This window comes from Cervus canadensis, chromosome 5, assembly GCF_019320065.1.
Source record: "Cervus canadensis isolate Bull #8, Minnesota chromosome 5, ASM1932006v1, whole genome shotgun sequence".
Lineage (NCBI taxonomy): Eukaryota > Metazoa > Chordata > Mammalia > Artiodactyla > Cervidae > Cervus > Cervus canadensis.
In genome coordinates, this window is record NC_057390.1 from 59,392,818 (window position 1) to 59,409,392 (window position 16,575).

At 41.7% G+C, this 16,575-nt stretch overlaps 1 long non-coding RNA gene across 2 annotated transcripts in view; it reads right to left on the minus strand.

Moving 5' to 3' along the window:
* LOC122441835 overlaps positions 1-16,575 on the minus strand; it is a 159,242-nt gene that overhangs the window by 136,678 nt on the left and 5,989 nt on the right. The window lies entirely within an intron of this gene.

The following is a 16,575-nucleotide window of genomic DNA, read 5'->3' on the forward strand; positions in this document are numbered from 1 at the left end:
ACTAAGGTAAACTGAGTTCTCCTACTTAATTGTTTTAAAAAATCATTTTAGCCATTCTAGTTCCTTTATCTTCTGGTGTAAAATTTAGAATGCTCTTACTCTATCTTTAAAAGCTCTTTCTGAGATTTGATAGGGATTCTGTCAAGCCTGTATATCATTTTGGGGAGAATTTATATCTCTGTTGCATCTTCTTGTCCATGAAAGGTGGTATGTTTCCATTAATTTAGATATTTCTGTCTTTTATCAGTGCTATGTAGTTTTCACTGTAAAGTCCTAAATGCATCATATTAGGCTTATACTTAAGCAGTTCTCTCTTTTGAGCAATTATAAATGATCTTGCATCTTTAATTTCAGTGACTATGGTTCTATATTTTATATAGAAATATAATCTATTTTTGCACATTATTTGGCATATATTTTGCATCTTGCATCCTGTGCCTCTTGTACTCTTTGACCTTGCTGAACTTATTGCTTCTGGGAGGGGTTTCTTGTGTGGATTTCTTGGGACGTTCTACATAGTCAATCATGTTATCTGCAAACAGGAATTGTTTTATTTCTTCTGGACCACCAGGAAAGTCCCTGGAATGCTTTTTTCATACTTGTTTCTGAAAATCAGGCTTAATAAAACTTCCTTCAAGTAAGGAGTAAATTCGCCTATCCAGATTCCTTTAAAAAATCAAGTAATGGCATTAACATTCTGTTTTGTTTCTATTTGAAGGCTTAATTATGTAAATTAAATAGTTTTTAATAACATTCAAAAATTGAATTAAATGGGACCTCAGATCTATCATCTTGATCTATTTGTGAAGGTTCATATTACCAACCACTCTTAATATCTTAATGCCAGAATATCTGTGCTGAATATTTTCCATTTGTCCTTCCAGATCCACTCAGCTCTCTTTTTCATCCTGCTGAGGGCTTTAGGAGACTAACCTTTTGGACTGCACTAACTACCCCCTGGCAGTTGTGTTGGGTCAGTGAGAAACACCCCAGAAAATCAGAGGGTAAGTAGAAATCATCAAGGTCAGGATATTTATTTCCTGTTCACCTTCTGCTGTATCACCATGGATTGATTGTGTCTCCCTTTCGAAGGTCACACAGCTCTACAAATGTCAGGCAGCCATTTCTTATAGTTGTCTCTCTGAGTTCCATGATCTGCCCCCCCGCCCCAGAAATGGTATTATTGTTGCTAGCCCTATAGTACTATACCAGCCCCTGTTAGCTTTCCTTAACACATCACACTTCTATAAATATCCCCTTCATTAAGCACTCTTCACCATGCTGAAGACTAAGACCTTGATTAACAGAATATCCTACCCAATTCTTTGTTTTCTTTCATCATTCCAAGGGTGACCTCCATAAGCCTTTCATTTTAAAAAGTGAACAAATGTGTGATCAACAAGTTTGCCTTTATATAAGTATCATTAAGACTTCTCTACAAGAGGAGATACAATTAGTAAAACAAGCCTGTGGGAAAATATTCACTATTTAGGCCCAACTGTTTATCAAAACACAAATTAAACAACAATGAACTTTGTTTTCTGCCAGTCAGTTCCCATTATGCTGGCAAAAATATAAAAAAACAGTGAGATTACTAGTTCTGGTAAGGATACAATGACAGGTACACTCAAACTTGGTTAACAGGTATTACCCCTGGAAACAATGTTATTGATACAATTCTGATAAAGCCACTGAGCAATCTATTTTGAAAATCATTCACTGTTCATCCCCTTTGGCACAATAGTTCTGATGCTGAAAGTTCATCTAAGAGGAGATACTTTATAAAAATTAAAGGGGCTATATTAATGTTTGCATTAATTAGATAAGTATTTAAAATAAAGCAGAAAACAAGATTGGAAATGATTTAGATGTCTACTGATTGGTAAACTGTTGAGTAAAGAAAATGATAATTAAAAAAATTAATAGAACCTCCCTGAAGATCCGATGGCTAAGACTCCATGCACCCAATACAGGGGGCTTGGGTTTGATCCCTGGTTGGGGAACTATGGCAAAGAATCTGCCTGCAATACTGGAGACCTGGGTTCGATCCCTGGGTTGGGAAGATTCCCTGGAGAATGGAACAGTTACCCACTCCAGTATTCTGGCCTGGAGAATTCCGTGGACTGTATGGTCCATGGGGTCGCAAAGATCAACACAACTGAGCAACTTTCACTTCACTCCCAGGGGAACTAGAATCCTACATTTTGCAACTAAAGATCCCACATGCAGCAAGTAAAGATCAAAGATCCTGCATGCCGCAATTAAGATGTGGCACAGCCAAATAAATAAATAGTAATAAATTTTTAAAAAAGAAAATTAACAATGAGATGAAATTCTTAGCATATATGCTAAGTTCAAAAGCACACCTTGAAATTATAGTGATGCTATGATTATCTAAAATAATAAATGGATGTGAACAAGGACTAAAATGGAATCATTAAAATCAAAAGAATTTATTTTTAAGACAACAGAATTATGGTTGAGTATTTTTTCTTTTACCAGTTTTGTAATATAGCTGATTTTAAAGGGTCAAAGGATACCTCACTAAGATAATAATATATATACAATATAGTATGTATTGTAGTAATATAATATGCTCTATTGTACACCATTATATTTCATACTACATGGTATTGCATTTGGCCCTTACCTATAGCATGGAGGTAGTGTAATCCTCATTTCACCCATGAGGAAATTGAGGCTCTGAGAGGTTAAGTAAACTTGCTCAAGAACTCCATGTAATCAAGAAGTGGAGCAGAGAGTCAGGCACAAAGCTTGCAGTAGCACTATCTGCTGTAAGATCTGACCCCTGACCCAGTGCACTCTTCTAGAGGCTTTCCTCCTCCACTTTCATAATATAGTTGTTGACTGTTCTGCTCCTCTGACCATCCTTGCTGAATCCCAAGAGTATGAGCCTGGAATGAAGGAATTTTCACAGTTCTACTCTTGGCTTTCCCCTCTTTAGACATCATCTTTTAGATCACCGAGCTATCCCCAGGGTTATAACTGGTTCTTTCTGTAGATCCAGACCCCTCTGTTCTCCTGCCTTTGAAACCTGCATTTCCAACTGTCTGGCAGGCCTTCACATAGGTTGGCATCTCGACCTAATCATGTCCAAAACCAGAGCTCTTCTTCCTTCGAAGTACTTTCTTGCCCCTAAACTTCAAAGAGCCTGATGCTGGGAAAGATTGAAGGCAAGAGGAGAAGGGGACGACAGAGGATAAAATGGTTGAATGGCATCACCGACTCAATGGACATGAGTTTGAGCAAACTCAGGGAGATAGTGAAGGACAGAGAAGCCTGGTGTGCTGCAGTTCATGGGGTCACAAACAGCTGGACACACTTAGCTACTGAACAACAACCTTCATCCCCTGTTATGATACCATCATTCTCCCCCAGTGACTCAGGCATAAAACCTCTCTGAATCCCCTTTGGTTCTATACCATCCCTACATTCCTTCACTTGTCAAGGCATGTAAGTTCTTGACTCACTTTGTTTATTACATCCTTCCCCACCTTTTCTGCTCCCACTGCCTCTCTCCAAGTACTGGTCTCATACGCTCTCAACTGCACTGTCAATAGTCTTCACAATCAGTTTGGGCTCATAAATTCTCACCACCAGTTTCTGCATCAGAAGTACACACACACACACACACACACACATTCCCAAGCCCAAAGGCATACCTACTAAATCAGAACCTTTAGAAGTGCAATATAGAGTTGGCACCTTTTTAAAAATCTCCAAGGGATCTGACAGGTAGCCAGGTTGAAAAGAGCCTCACTTACTGATTCTTTGCCCCTAGTCTTCACTGAGGCACCCTCTTTCCAAAATATTGATGATACAGGTTCTACATTGCTTTCAGAAATGTTTCTAAAGCATCTGCTTACATCATTCTTTTCAAAGAATTCCAGTGGCTCCCCACTGTCCCTCCAGCACCTTTCTTTTGTCAGGTATTAAGGCGGGAGAATGGTGAGGGGAATCCTGGATTAAGTTTGACCAGTTCCTTTAAAACAGAACTTCTCAGCCTTTTGTCATCAATTATACATCGTGAATTTTCAAGACGGAGGGATGGATGTATGGTTCCGAAATTTATATGACCATGTGCTAAGTTGCTTTAGTTGTGTCCGACTCTGTGCAACGCTATGGACTATAGCCTGCCAGGCTCCTCTATCCATGGGATTCTCCAGGCAAGAATACTGGAGTGGGTTGCCAGGCCCTTCTCCAGGGTATCTTCCCAACCCAGGGATCAAATCCACGTCTCTTAATTCTGCTGCGTTGGCAGATGGGTTCTTTACCACTGGCTCCACCTGGGAAGACTTTCTGACCATAGGACCTCTCTTTTCTGAAATATCTCATTACCCTAGGGTTCTAAGAAAGTCTTTGGCAAAGTATGGGATGAATTCCAAATTTCTGTATCTGGCCAGTCAGTCCATAGACAAACCCCAGTCTGCCTTTCCAGCTTTATCATGCACAGCTTCCAAACAACCATCCCAGACTGAACTGGTCACTTTTCTCTCAACACACCTTTCTCTTTTTTCAATGTTATCTTATTTTATATTGGAGTATAGTTGATTAACAATGTTGTGTTAGTTTCAGGTGTATAGCAAAGTTATTCAGTTACAAATATATATGTATCTATTATTTTCTCAAGTTATTTTCTGATTTAGGTTGTTCCATAATATCGAACAGAATTCCCTGTGCTATTAAGTAGGTCCATGTTGGTTATCCATTTTAAAAATCTCAGTGTCAATACATCTTTTTCTTTCTCTCTTGAGCTAGAAAGTGTTTTATCATGATAGTCAAATAGGAGTCTACCACTCGGCATTCTTGCCCTCTAAATCCACAGGCCCATTTCTATTTACCAAACTAAAATGTATAGTTGTGCATTTTAACTAAACTTTTAATAGGGAAAAAAAGCCCAGATTTCCCTCCTATATCAAAGAATGATATCCACGATGCATGTATACACACTAAGGAAGTCTTGATTGTTTGGTACCGCAGGCTATGAAACTGACTTTTGTTCTTTACAGATTTGTTTACTAGAAAAAATTTAGAAAGGAAGTGGCAACCTACTTCAGTATTCTTGCCTGGAGAATCCCACGGACTGAGAAGCCTGGTGAGCTACAGTCCATGGGGTCACAAAGAGTCGGACACAACTGAATCGACTTAGCACGCAAGCACACACAGAGAAACTTATTGGCTTGTTGGGAAATAATGACATAAATATGACCAGGAGTTAGTCAAACAGACTCTATGAAGTTATCTTCTTTCATTCGATCTCTGCAAAGTTGAGAACATCAGACAAATAAACTCCTTGACTTTTGGGTCACAGTGACCACTGAAAGCACCACAAGGATTAAAAGAGGAATTTCAGAGTTGTCTTTCTTTTCTGCGGTTAATCAAATCCTCAGGATATCTGAAACTGATCATCCTCAAACCCCAAGTACAGTGACTTTTTGGGATAGTTGACCTACTCTTGTTTAGAACCAAGTCCCAAGATAAGCACCCATGATACAGAAATTAGGTAATGTGTATCAGTGCTTCCATTGCATGAAACAAAAACCAAATTACAGTGCCTAAAACAAGCAGATTATTTCCCTTGCCTAAGAATTGTGTGGATAGCACTCCAGATTAGACACCTAAGGGTCCTTGATACCATCAAGGACCAGGTTCTGCCTAACTTTCTGCTCCACCATGATTAGCGTGCAGCTTCTGCCCTCATTATGTCCGTGTTCCAGTAAGAAAGAAAGAGGAAGAACAAAGAACTAATGGCACGGGCTAGTTATGGGTAAAACAGTGGCTTTTCAGAAAGCCCCTTCAATTAAACTTCTATTAAAATCATGCTGACATTACATGACTACCTTGACAGCAAGGAAGTCTGGGGAACAGAGCTTTCTAGCTGGCAAGTAACTACTCACCTTGAATAGGTTCTTTTTGTAAGGAAAGGATAACATTGGGGTGGGGGGACTGGATATTGGGGAATCATCGGGAAGTATCTAATATAAAGGAAGTACCAAGCTAACTGCCCTGGCAGGCAGAGTCCTTGTAATTTCTATATGGATGTAACCCCCAGACTCAGGCATCTAAAAAGCATCTAAATAAATGTTTGGCTCTGACTACCTGCCTGTATTGCAATGTGCACATGCACCCAGCATACCTTCAAGAGTTCCTTCTCTCTGTACATGTTGTTATTTAGTCGCTAAATATGTGGCTAACTCTTTGTGACCCCATGAACTTAGCCTGCCAGGTTCCTCTGTCCATGAGATTTCCCAGGCAAAAATACTGGAGAGAGTTTCTATTTCCTTCTCCAGGGGATCTTCTTGGCCCAGGGATCGAACTGTTGTCCCCTGCGTTGGCAGGCAGATTCTTTACCGCTAAGCCAACAGGGAAGTCCACTCTCTATATAACATTTAGCAAATTACCTACACAAGGATGACTGAGCATTCCTTAGATCTTCTAGTCGCTAAGCATTTAAAATGAACTTTCAGCAAATGAGACATAAAGCATAGTGTGCTCTGAAAATTGAAATTGCTATCAAAGCTGCTCTGGAAGAACTCCTTTTGCCCAGGGACCAAAAGACTGATAGATATTTAGTGACCAATTTTTCAGTGAATTCCACTAATTCATGCATTTTCACCCAGCATGCAGAGAGGAAGAACTGTCTTCCTTATCTTGCTGATACTGAAACTGCTATAGTTTTTTTTAAATAGAAAATGCTTCAAAGAGTCCAGTGTGAGCTGATGATATATTAAATGCCTTGGATTTAAGAATTTGGGCAAGCTTCAGACATAACCTTCCCAACAAAGTAGACAAAAGAAATACTAACAACAACTAACGGGGCCAGTGAATAGGAACAACTCATTCCTTCTGTAATGATCCAAAGAAATAATCATTAAAAATACAATCATTTTCCAGATTGCTTTATTGCAGTTTCATGCAAGGCTTTCAGGAGCTTTGCACTTGTGTCATGTGACAGCAAAGCCAAGAGAATTGAGCTGGCATCCTTCTCCCTCAGTGACTCAGGCCAGGTAGCTCTTTTCAACAGCGCTTGTTAATCTTGTTAAATCGTAAGTGCCTCTTGGTTTTATGAACCACGCTCACTCTCCCTTCCAGCCCTCACTGACCTTGCTTTTTGTGGCTTGAATGTCATCTTATGAAAAAGGTGTACAGTTAATTCTAGAACCACAGCAGGCTGAAAAGTGTGTGTGTGGCTTGCATCACAGGGGGGAGGCACAGAGCCAACGGTCGATATCAGATCCCCATAGAATTTATTTTAGACCTATCTGTGACCAAATATCTTGTAGAGATTGAATTTTGGTGACCTGGATGTTGCATGTTTGTCCTTGTTTTTCAGAAGAAAATAGCTTTGTCTTAGGGTTGGTTCAAGAGAGTGATGATATATCACATATGAGAGAAGATAATGTGTTTAGTTGGTCCAGCTGCCTCTATGAAACTACTAGACGTGTACCCTATAATCAAGCGATTTCACTTCTAAGTAGTCAAATGCTTTGATTTTTCACAAGAATGTATCCTGATTTATCTGGTGAGTGGAGCATTCTATGAAACAGACCACTTTTTGATACTGAATTCAGCTCTTGGAAGGGACAAACGTCCTAGAAAAGATGGATTCCAAACGCAGTGTCCAAAGATTGAATACAGGCACCTCAGTGTTCTAAAGCAGCCCACCTTTTCAGTGCTCCCTAAAACAAGGCTTATTTGCAGTGGGCCCCATGCACAATGCCACAGAAAGGCAAGTCAGAATTGTCAACGGCTCAATAGAGAACATGAAGAACTCCAAAATATCTCTTCCTTCTGTCACCCCAATCCTTACCGCTCAACAGTGATCTTCCATGTTTATTCCTGCTTCTGTCTTCATAAAGCCTGTCGTGTTTGGAAAAAATATTCTTCAATAAAACCCTGGAGTTCAAAAATAAGTTACTTGTCTCCCGGCCCAAATACAAATCATGTACTCCAGGAAACAGCTATTTTCCTCTGAACACATGCTCATTTTTAAGATGATGGCATTTGAAATATACTATGCTCCAGACACACATCCTCGCAATTTGGTTTAGTGTAATAGATGAGTTTGAGTATCTACTCTAAATAAGATCCGTACTGGGCATCATGAGTTCTCCTTTGGTTGTAAATTATTTAACATCTATGTATGTGCTTTGCTTTGTGAATTATTTAGAGCAGTGTTATTCTGCGGGCTGAAAAGTAAGTTTCTAAGATGGCTTTATGTGTTATAAAAATGGGCAAATTGTGCTGATATACCCATAAGGGAATGTGCTAGAATATGTGACATGGGAAAGAACCTGTTAACATTAAGGATCAATAATAACAATGTAATCAGTTCAGCAGCAAGAATGACCTTTATTCAAATCCCACGTAGATCCTTTAATCCCTCAGAGGACACATTTGGTCTGCTGGGAAGTTTACATGACCTGTTGTGAATCATATCCCCACTGACTATTTTTGCAAAGAGCCCTTACTTATCAAGACACTGTTACAGCCACTGGGGGTGTGTTTTTATATATAAATAAAGATAGCAAGGAGTTAAAACAGAATTTCTCTACTGTTTTTAAAGAGGGGATTTCCCCAAACTTCAGAAAAAGAATGTGAAACAAGTGAATTCCACTGGAGTGAAAAGTCTTAAGGATAATGACTTCTATTGCTTGAGCTCTTACAGACAAAAAGAGAATGATAAATAGGGAGAAACGTGTATTCTACATCATCCAAAATAAAACAGTCAGCCTTGGATTCCTTCCTTACCCTAAGCCAGTCTGTAGCATTAAGAAATCATAATTCTGTAATGTGGGAAATGATTTCTAAATATCTTTAAAAGATTATTTGTTGTCGTTGTCATTCAGTCGCTAAGTCATGTCTCACTCTTTTTGATCCAATGAACTCTAGCACTCCAGGCTCCTCTGTCTTCCACTATCTCTCAGAGTTGACTCAAATTTACATCCATTGAGTCAGTGATGCTATTTAATCATTTCATCCTCTGTCACCCCCTTCTCATCCTGCCTTCAATATTTCCCAGAATCAGGGTCTTTTCCAATGAGTCAGTTTGTAACATCAGGCGGTCAAGGTACTGGAGTTTTAGCTTCAGCTGAACTGCGGTCCCCCAAGCTCCTCTGTCCATGGGATTCTCCAGGCAAGAATACTGGAGTGGGTTGCCATGTCCTCCTCCAGGGGATCTTCCCCACCTAAGGATTGAACCCGCATCTCTTACATCTCCTGCATTGGCAGGCAGGTTCTTTACCATTAGCACCACCTGGGAACATTCTGTAAGCACTAATTAAGTAATAGGGAAAAGCAGCACCTTCATTGCTCATTCCTCTTAGAGAAGATGTTATAATTAATGTTCAATATCAGGTTACTTTAAAGAGCCTGAGAGCCTATCTCATCAGGATGAGAAAACAATAATACTGCTAATAAAGCTACTGACATTGTTATGCTTGTGCTTTGGAATTTTTTTTCACTATTATGTTTTCTGCCCTTGAGCTCACCAATCCAACTTTTCATTGCTTACAAGTGTACTTTCTGACAATTTTTACTTAGGTTCAACAACCTAATGTTTAGGTTGCTTCATGTTTAGGTTAAGTTTATGTGTAACCCATGGCTTCCAGAATCAAGACTTCTCAGGGATGGGAAGGATCTCTCAGGGCACGTCCTTATATGTCAGTCCAAAGAGGATTGTTCTCAGGCTGTGCAACAGAGGGAAACGAGTAGACTCTGGCCTTGGGACCCTGGAAGGGTCCCTATAATGCGAGGTTTATTTTTTTAATTATTTATTTATTTATTTTTGGTTGCACGGGATACTTGTTGCTGTTTCTAGTTGTGGTGAGTGGGGGCCAGTCATTGCAGTGGCTTCCCTGGAGGAGCACAGGCTTTGGGTGCACAGGCTTCAGTACGTTGTGGCAGAGGGGCTCATGAGCCCTAGAGTACACAGGCTCAGTAGTGGTGGCACATGGGCTTTAACTGCCCAAGGCCTGTGGAGTCTTCCCAGGTCAGGGATTGAAGTGATGTCCTCTGCATTGGCAGGCGGATTATTATCCACTGCACCACCAGCAAAGTCCGCTTCTGAGATTTTATTTCATCTGCAGATCTGCAGCTGTGCATTATTCAGTAATTCATTCATTTACTCATACATTCAATCAATAAATCTTTGCTCCCAGTTTCACTTCACTTCAGGAAGAAGAAAGACAAGAATCTGCTCTCAAGGCTCATATCCTCTGATGTGGAAAAGCCACACCAGGTAATAAACAAGACAATTAAAGATGGAGGGACAACGTGGATGCAGCGCAAGAGCCCCGGCTGGAGCCTTTATTAGGAACTGTCTCTCATGGAAAGTGACATTTGAGTGAAGAATTTAAAAATAAGAAACCCAAAGAAGTGCCTGGGGAAGCACTCTCCCTCAAGAGCAAATGAAAAGACCCTAAGGAATGAATGTGCTCTACTGTTGGGAAAACTTCGGGAAGGCCAGTTTGGGCTGAAAAGCAGTGAGCAGGGGGTGGAATACGGCCCCCAGGTAAAGGTGGAGAGAGAGGGCCAGCTCCCACAGGGCCTCAAAAGCCATGGAAAGGAATTAGGGTTTCATCCTAAATACCATGAGAACTCACCACGTGATTTTAAGGAGAGTCAATGGTACATGATTTATGTTTTTTAAAAGACCATACTGATAACGTGAACTCGGCGTTGAAGACAGACCTGAATTGCAGTTTACAGAAGATGTGGCTACTCTCACATTCTTGGATGATGCTCTATTTTAGCACAGTGCCGTAATTTCTAAGGGCTCTGGGGTGAACTGTGACTGTTTTATGAGCTGCTATCAGGGCACTGAGAATAAAACCACACTGGAGATTAAAACCAACACTAGACCCGAGGAAACACGCATCCTGCCCATACTCAGAAAGTCTACCCATCCTCTCTTCTCACTGAGCTCATTCCTCGTTATTTCTAACTATAGAGTATCACCTGTCATTGGATACTTTGTATAAATCATCTAAAGCAACCCTTAGTTATAGCTTCTCTAGACTAACTGTCAGCTGTATCACTTTATGAAATGGGATGACATTTCTTCTGCCCGGTCCTGGCTACAGCATCAGTCTGTCAACAGTGACTAAAAGAGAAGCCTTCTGAAAGACAAGACCTGCCTTCCAGAGAAGGGCATTTTGCAAACGCAACGTGCTTGTCGTTTTTGATTTTCTCTTTCAGGCTGAGTGAGAGTCTACTCAGCGAAGACAGGCTGTGGAGGAGGGGCCTGCCCAGGAGGAGAGCCCAGATCCAATGGGAAGAGAGGGGTGGAGCCTGGGAACAGCAATGACGTGGAGGAGCCTGGCGGGCGGAGCTGGGATTACTGGGGAAAGTGCCCATGAGACTGATGTGCAAAGTGGGCATCACTGGCCCGGAATAGAGTCTTGTGAAGGAAGATTCCAAACCAGTATCAAGGAGGACATCTGTTAGCAGAGAAAATATCAAAGGATAGAAATGTAATATGTGTATCTCTGCCTCAGTCATCTGAAAAAAAAGTATGAGGTTCTCGTCTGTTGATGGGGTTTTTACTTAAAAAAAATCAATGTACTCAAAAACAACCAGTCACCTAGTTTGCTTCCTCTCCTGAAGTTACTTCTATCTATTCCTGGTATTAAAATGAGGACTGGCTTTTAAGAAAGGCTGAAATTTTCCCTCCTTCCCCACTCCACCTGGCCTTACACACACACACACTCACACACACACCTCACATACCAAGTAAGTAAGTAAGTGTTAGTCACTCAGTTCTGTCCGACTCTTTGAGACCCCATGGACTATAAGCTTCCAGGATATTCTGTCCATGGAATTCTCCAGGCAAGATACTGGAGTGAGTTGCCATTCCTTTCTCCAGGGATCTTCCTGACCTAAGGATCAAACCCAGGTCTCCTGCATTGCAGGCAGATTCTTTACATCTAAGCCACCAGGGAAGCCCCATTTGTTACACACACACACACACACACACACACCCCACATACCAAGCAACTGTGAAAATTCACACCTAACTCCAAAGTCTCCTGAATTTATGTGATGTGTGATGTGCTCAGTTGCTCAGTCGTGTCCTACTCTTTGCAACCCTATGGACTGCAGCCCACCAGGCTCCTTTCCGTGGGATTTTTCAGGCAAGAATAGTGGAGTGGGTTGCCATTTCCTTCTCCAGTGGATCTTCCCAACACAGGGATTGAACACGTGTCTCCTGCATCTCCAAGCATTAGCAGGCAGATTCTTTACTCCTGAATCACCTGGGAAGACCCTTAAATTTACAAGTTCCAATTAATTCTTATGTTCAAGAGCAACACTGAGCCAGCCATGGCCAAGGTTGTGAATGAATGAAATGTGATGAGTTTAAATACTGTAGATTACCAATTTGAACTCCTGCAATTTAAAACATTTTCTTCGACTCTTCGATTAATCTTTCTCTATGGGATAAATTAATCATTTGAACAATTTCAGGCCTAAAAATCAACATGTTACCAGCTAAACTAAATTTAGATAGAAAATGTGTTATCTGATTGGAAGTGGAATGAAACCAGACTCTGAATTCAAAACACTTTATTTTTATTTTCTGGGCTATGCTGCCATGTTGGCAAGGGAGCTCTTAGATCCATCCTGGATACTGTCAGATGGAATAGGCAGTATGCAGGGAGGGGCCTACAGTATGAGGAAGGAGAGATGCCCTAAAGAGACTCATATGGAAAAGGACGGCAAATATTTTCAGTATGAGTATGTGTATGGTCGTTTGGGGCTTTTTTAAGGAAGTAAAAAGTGATCCTAATTACAACTAAAACAGAGCCCAGCTCAATAAAGGATTATTGAACAAATAAACGAAGTCTGTTTCCTCTGAATCTCTTTGGTTAGTCAAATTTGGATGCCAAGTTTAAATTCTCATGTCCCTCCTGACTGGCGGTTTGTTCAGAAGCTGCCTGTGTTAATCCCTCCTCTGTGCAGTTCACCTTTTAAGAAGTCTAGAAATCTGTGTCACCCAAACATGTTTCCTCTAAAAATCAAATGACCACCTGGCAGCCTGCCTCCGGAGTTTTCCTGTGCCCATTAGTCAGGATTTCCAGCGGACTGCTAAATCTGAACCTTCATCTGCTTCCACGCAGCCAAGCCAAGCAAGTTTCCATGAAACTACCAGAGCAAGAAACTCTTTATGCCACTTGATGACTAGAAAATAAAATCACAGAGGCAATAAAAAGGAGGACTATAAACCAACAGATGGAAACAGAAACCTCATGCATAAGGAGACGAACGAAATGCGGCCTGGGGCTCCGTCACGTAGTCCGGTCACATTCCTTATTGCTACAAGGTTGGCTGCGCACAGATCTGACTCTTGGAATTACTCAGAGGGAAGGCTGGAGAGGGGGGCACACAAACACAGCCTTGGCTCTCAATACCCACACAAAGCCTGTGTCTTAAAATACCTTTCATTCATGCTGCCAGATCCACAGGCTGGACGTAGCGTTCTTTTCTGTTTCACAGCAGAATGCTTTTTGCTTCCCCATCAGCAAAGACTCCTGTTACCTTTCACAGGAGTGAGCCCACTTGGAAGCTGTGTACTCCCAAGGTGTCTCAGACATGATAAAGGGCCCACAGTGTCATCCCTGGAGTAGGAAGCAGTGCACAGCTTTGAAGCCCTGAATTCCTCCTGGGAAATGGGCTCATTATTACCCTCTTCAGCCTGAAGGTTTTCTGAAATCAATCCTTCCTGCGCTAAATAATTAAAATGCAAGCAGGAGTCTGGTTCTAGTTTCCTCATAAATAAACTGAAAATAATGAAATGTTGGAAACTGGCACTGATTGCCAAATTTTATGGTTGTCCCCTAATTACACTGGTACAACACAAATTTGTGTGTGTGTCCAAAATAATTATTTGATAACCATGACCAGAGTTCCTAGAATAATTAAGAACTTTAATCATGTATTGAAATACAGAAAAAGAGCTGATAAATGTTTGCCCTCCTACCTAACTAGGTAAACAAAAGAATGCTGAGTTTGTATATTTTCTGCCTAAGTGATTATTTATCCCGAGCAGAGACTGGCCTGACTAAAACAATTATGGAGCGTTGAAAGCCTGACCAGCCTGTAAAACGGTGCATTATCTTATTCCTCAAAATGGGCTGCAACCACCCTTTGGGGTCTGGGACAGGCAGGGAATCCGGCCACAAGATGAATGGGTAAACATTTAGATGCCTCAATTTTGCTGTATTTATGGGTGTGGGGAGCACATCATGTTTATATCAAAAATAAACATGGTGATATTGTGGAACAGAATGCAAAAGTCACACAAATTTCTCAATATTACAGACATTTTGAGCTGGCAGCTACATTCATAGGGGTCCTCACAGGTCCTCTTCATTGTAGAGGTTCTTTGTGGAACCATTTAAAGTACTCCCACAATATCAGGAAGCAATGACTTGTCAAATAAAAAGGCAAATGTTTCTGATGTACAAGTTTCTACTCTAGATCAGATTGGATAGATTATATATATATGTACTGCTTAGTAGTCTCAGTTGTGTCCAACTGTGAGACCCTGTGGACTGTAGCCCGCCAGGCTTCTCTGTCCATGGGATTTTCCAGACAAGAGCACTGGAGACGGTTGCCATGTCCTTCTCCAGGGGATCTTCTCAACCCAGGGATCAAACCCAGGTTTCCCACATTGCAGGCAGATTCTTTACCACTGAACCACCAGGGAAGCCCACACACACACACACACACACACACACACACACACACACACAGATACTGGAGAAGGAAATGGCAACCCACTTCAGTCAGACACGACTGAAGTGACTTACTACACACACATATATGAGTAAAAGGAATCTTAAAGGAAAAACATCTATTTCTGCTTTATTGACTATGCCAAAGCCTTTGACTGTGTGGATCACCACAAACTGTGGAAAATTCTAAAAGAGATGGGAATACTAGGCCACCTGACCTGCCTCTTGAGAAACCTGTATGCAGGTCAGGAAGCAACAGTTAGAACTGGACATGGAATAAGAGACTGTTTCCAGATAGGAAAAGGAGTACATCAAGGCTGTATATTGCCACCCTGCTTATTTAACTTATATGCAGAGTACACCATGAGAAACGCTGGCCTGGAGGAAGCACAAGCTGGAATCAGGATTGCTGGGAGAAGTATCAATAACCTCAGATATGCAGATGACACCACCCTTATGGCAGAAAGTGAAGAAGAATTAAAGAGCCTCTTGATGAAAGTGAAAGCTGCTGCTGCTGCTAAGTCGCTTCAGTCGTGTCCGATTCTGTGTGACCCCATAGACGGCAGCCCACTAGGCTCCCCTGTCCCTGGGATTCTCCAGGCAAGAACACTGGAGTGAGTTGCCATTGCCTTCTCCAGAAAGTGAAAGAGAAGAGTGAAAAAGTTGGCTTAAAGCTCAACATTCAGAAAACTAAGATCATGGCATCCGGTCCTATCACTTCATGGCAAATAGATGGGGAAACAGTGGAAACAGTGGCTGACTTTATATTTTTAGGCTTCTAAATCACTGCAGATGGTGATTGCAGGCATGAAATTAAAAGATGCTTACTCCTTGGAAGGAAAGTTATGACCAACCTAGATAGCATATTAAAAAGCAGAGACATTACTTTGTTAACAAAGGTCCATCTAGTCAAAGCTATGGTTTTTACAGTGGTCATGTATGGATGTGAGAGTTGGACTATAAAGAAAGCTGAGCGCCAAAGAATTGGTGCTTTTGAACTGTGGTTTTGGAGAAGACTCTTGAGAGTCCCTTGGGCTGCAAGGAGATCCAACCAGTCCATCCTAAAGGAGATCAGTCCTGGGTGTTCATTGGAAGGAATGACGTTGAAGCTGAAACTCCAATACTTTGGCCACCGGATGCAAAGGGCTGACTCACTGAAAAGACCCTGATGCTGGGAAAGATTGAGGGCAGGAGGAGAAGGGGATGACAGAAGATGGGATGGCTGGATGGCATCACCGACTCAATGGACATGGGTTTGGGTGGACTCCAGGAGTTGGTGATGGACAGGGAGGCCTGGCATTCTGCGGTTCATGGGGTCACAAAGAGTCGGACACGACTGAGCGACTGAACTGAACTGAACTGAAAGTATCTTTTAGATAACTGGTTCTCAACTGGAGGCAAGTTTGCCCCATCCCACTCAGGGATATTTTACATTTGTCAGCGCTGGAGGAATTTCTGGTTGTCACCATTTGGTGGTGGTGCGGGTAGCACTACTGGCATCTACCCCCCACCGGAAAGAATTTCTCAGCCTAAAATGTCAATAGGGTCGAGGATGAGAAACCCTGCTGCTGCTGATGCATATACATACACACAGATAGGAAGGCACGCATCTATCTGGACCACAGCAGGAGACAAAATCAGCCTCTGAGAACAGGGGTTCAGCTGGTTTAGAATTTGAACCATGACTAGACTAGACAGAGACTAGCGCAGTCTCTGCAGACTCGCTTTGGGGGGACAGTGGAAGGAGCTGCTGTACCTGTGGTCAGAGATATGCCAGCCCCTCCAGAAAGCTGCAGTAATCCTCTCAGTGGAGGGACTC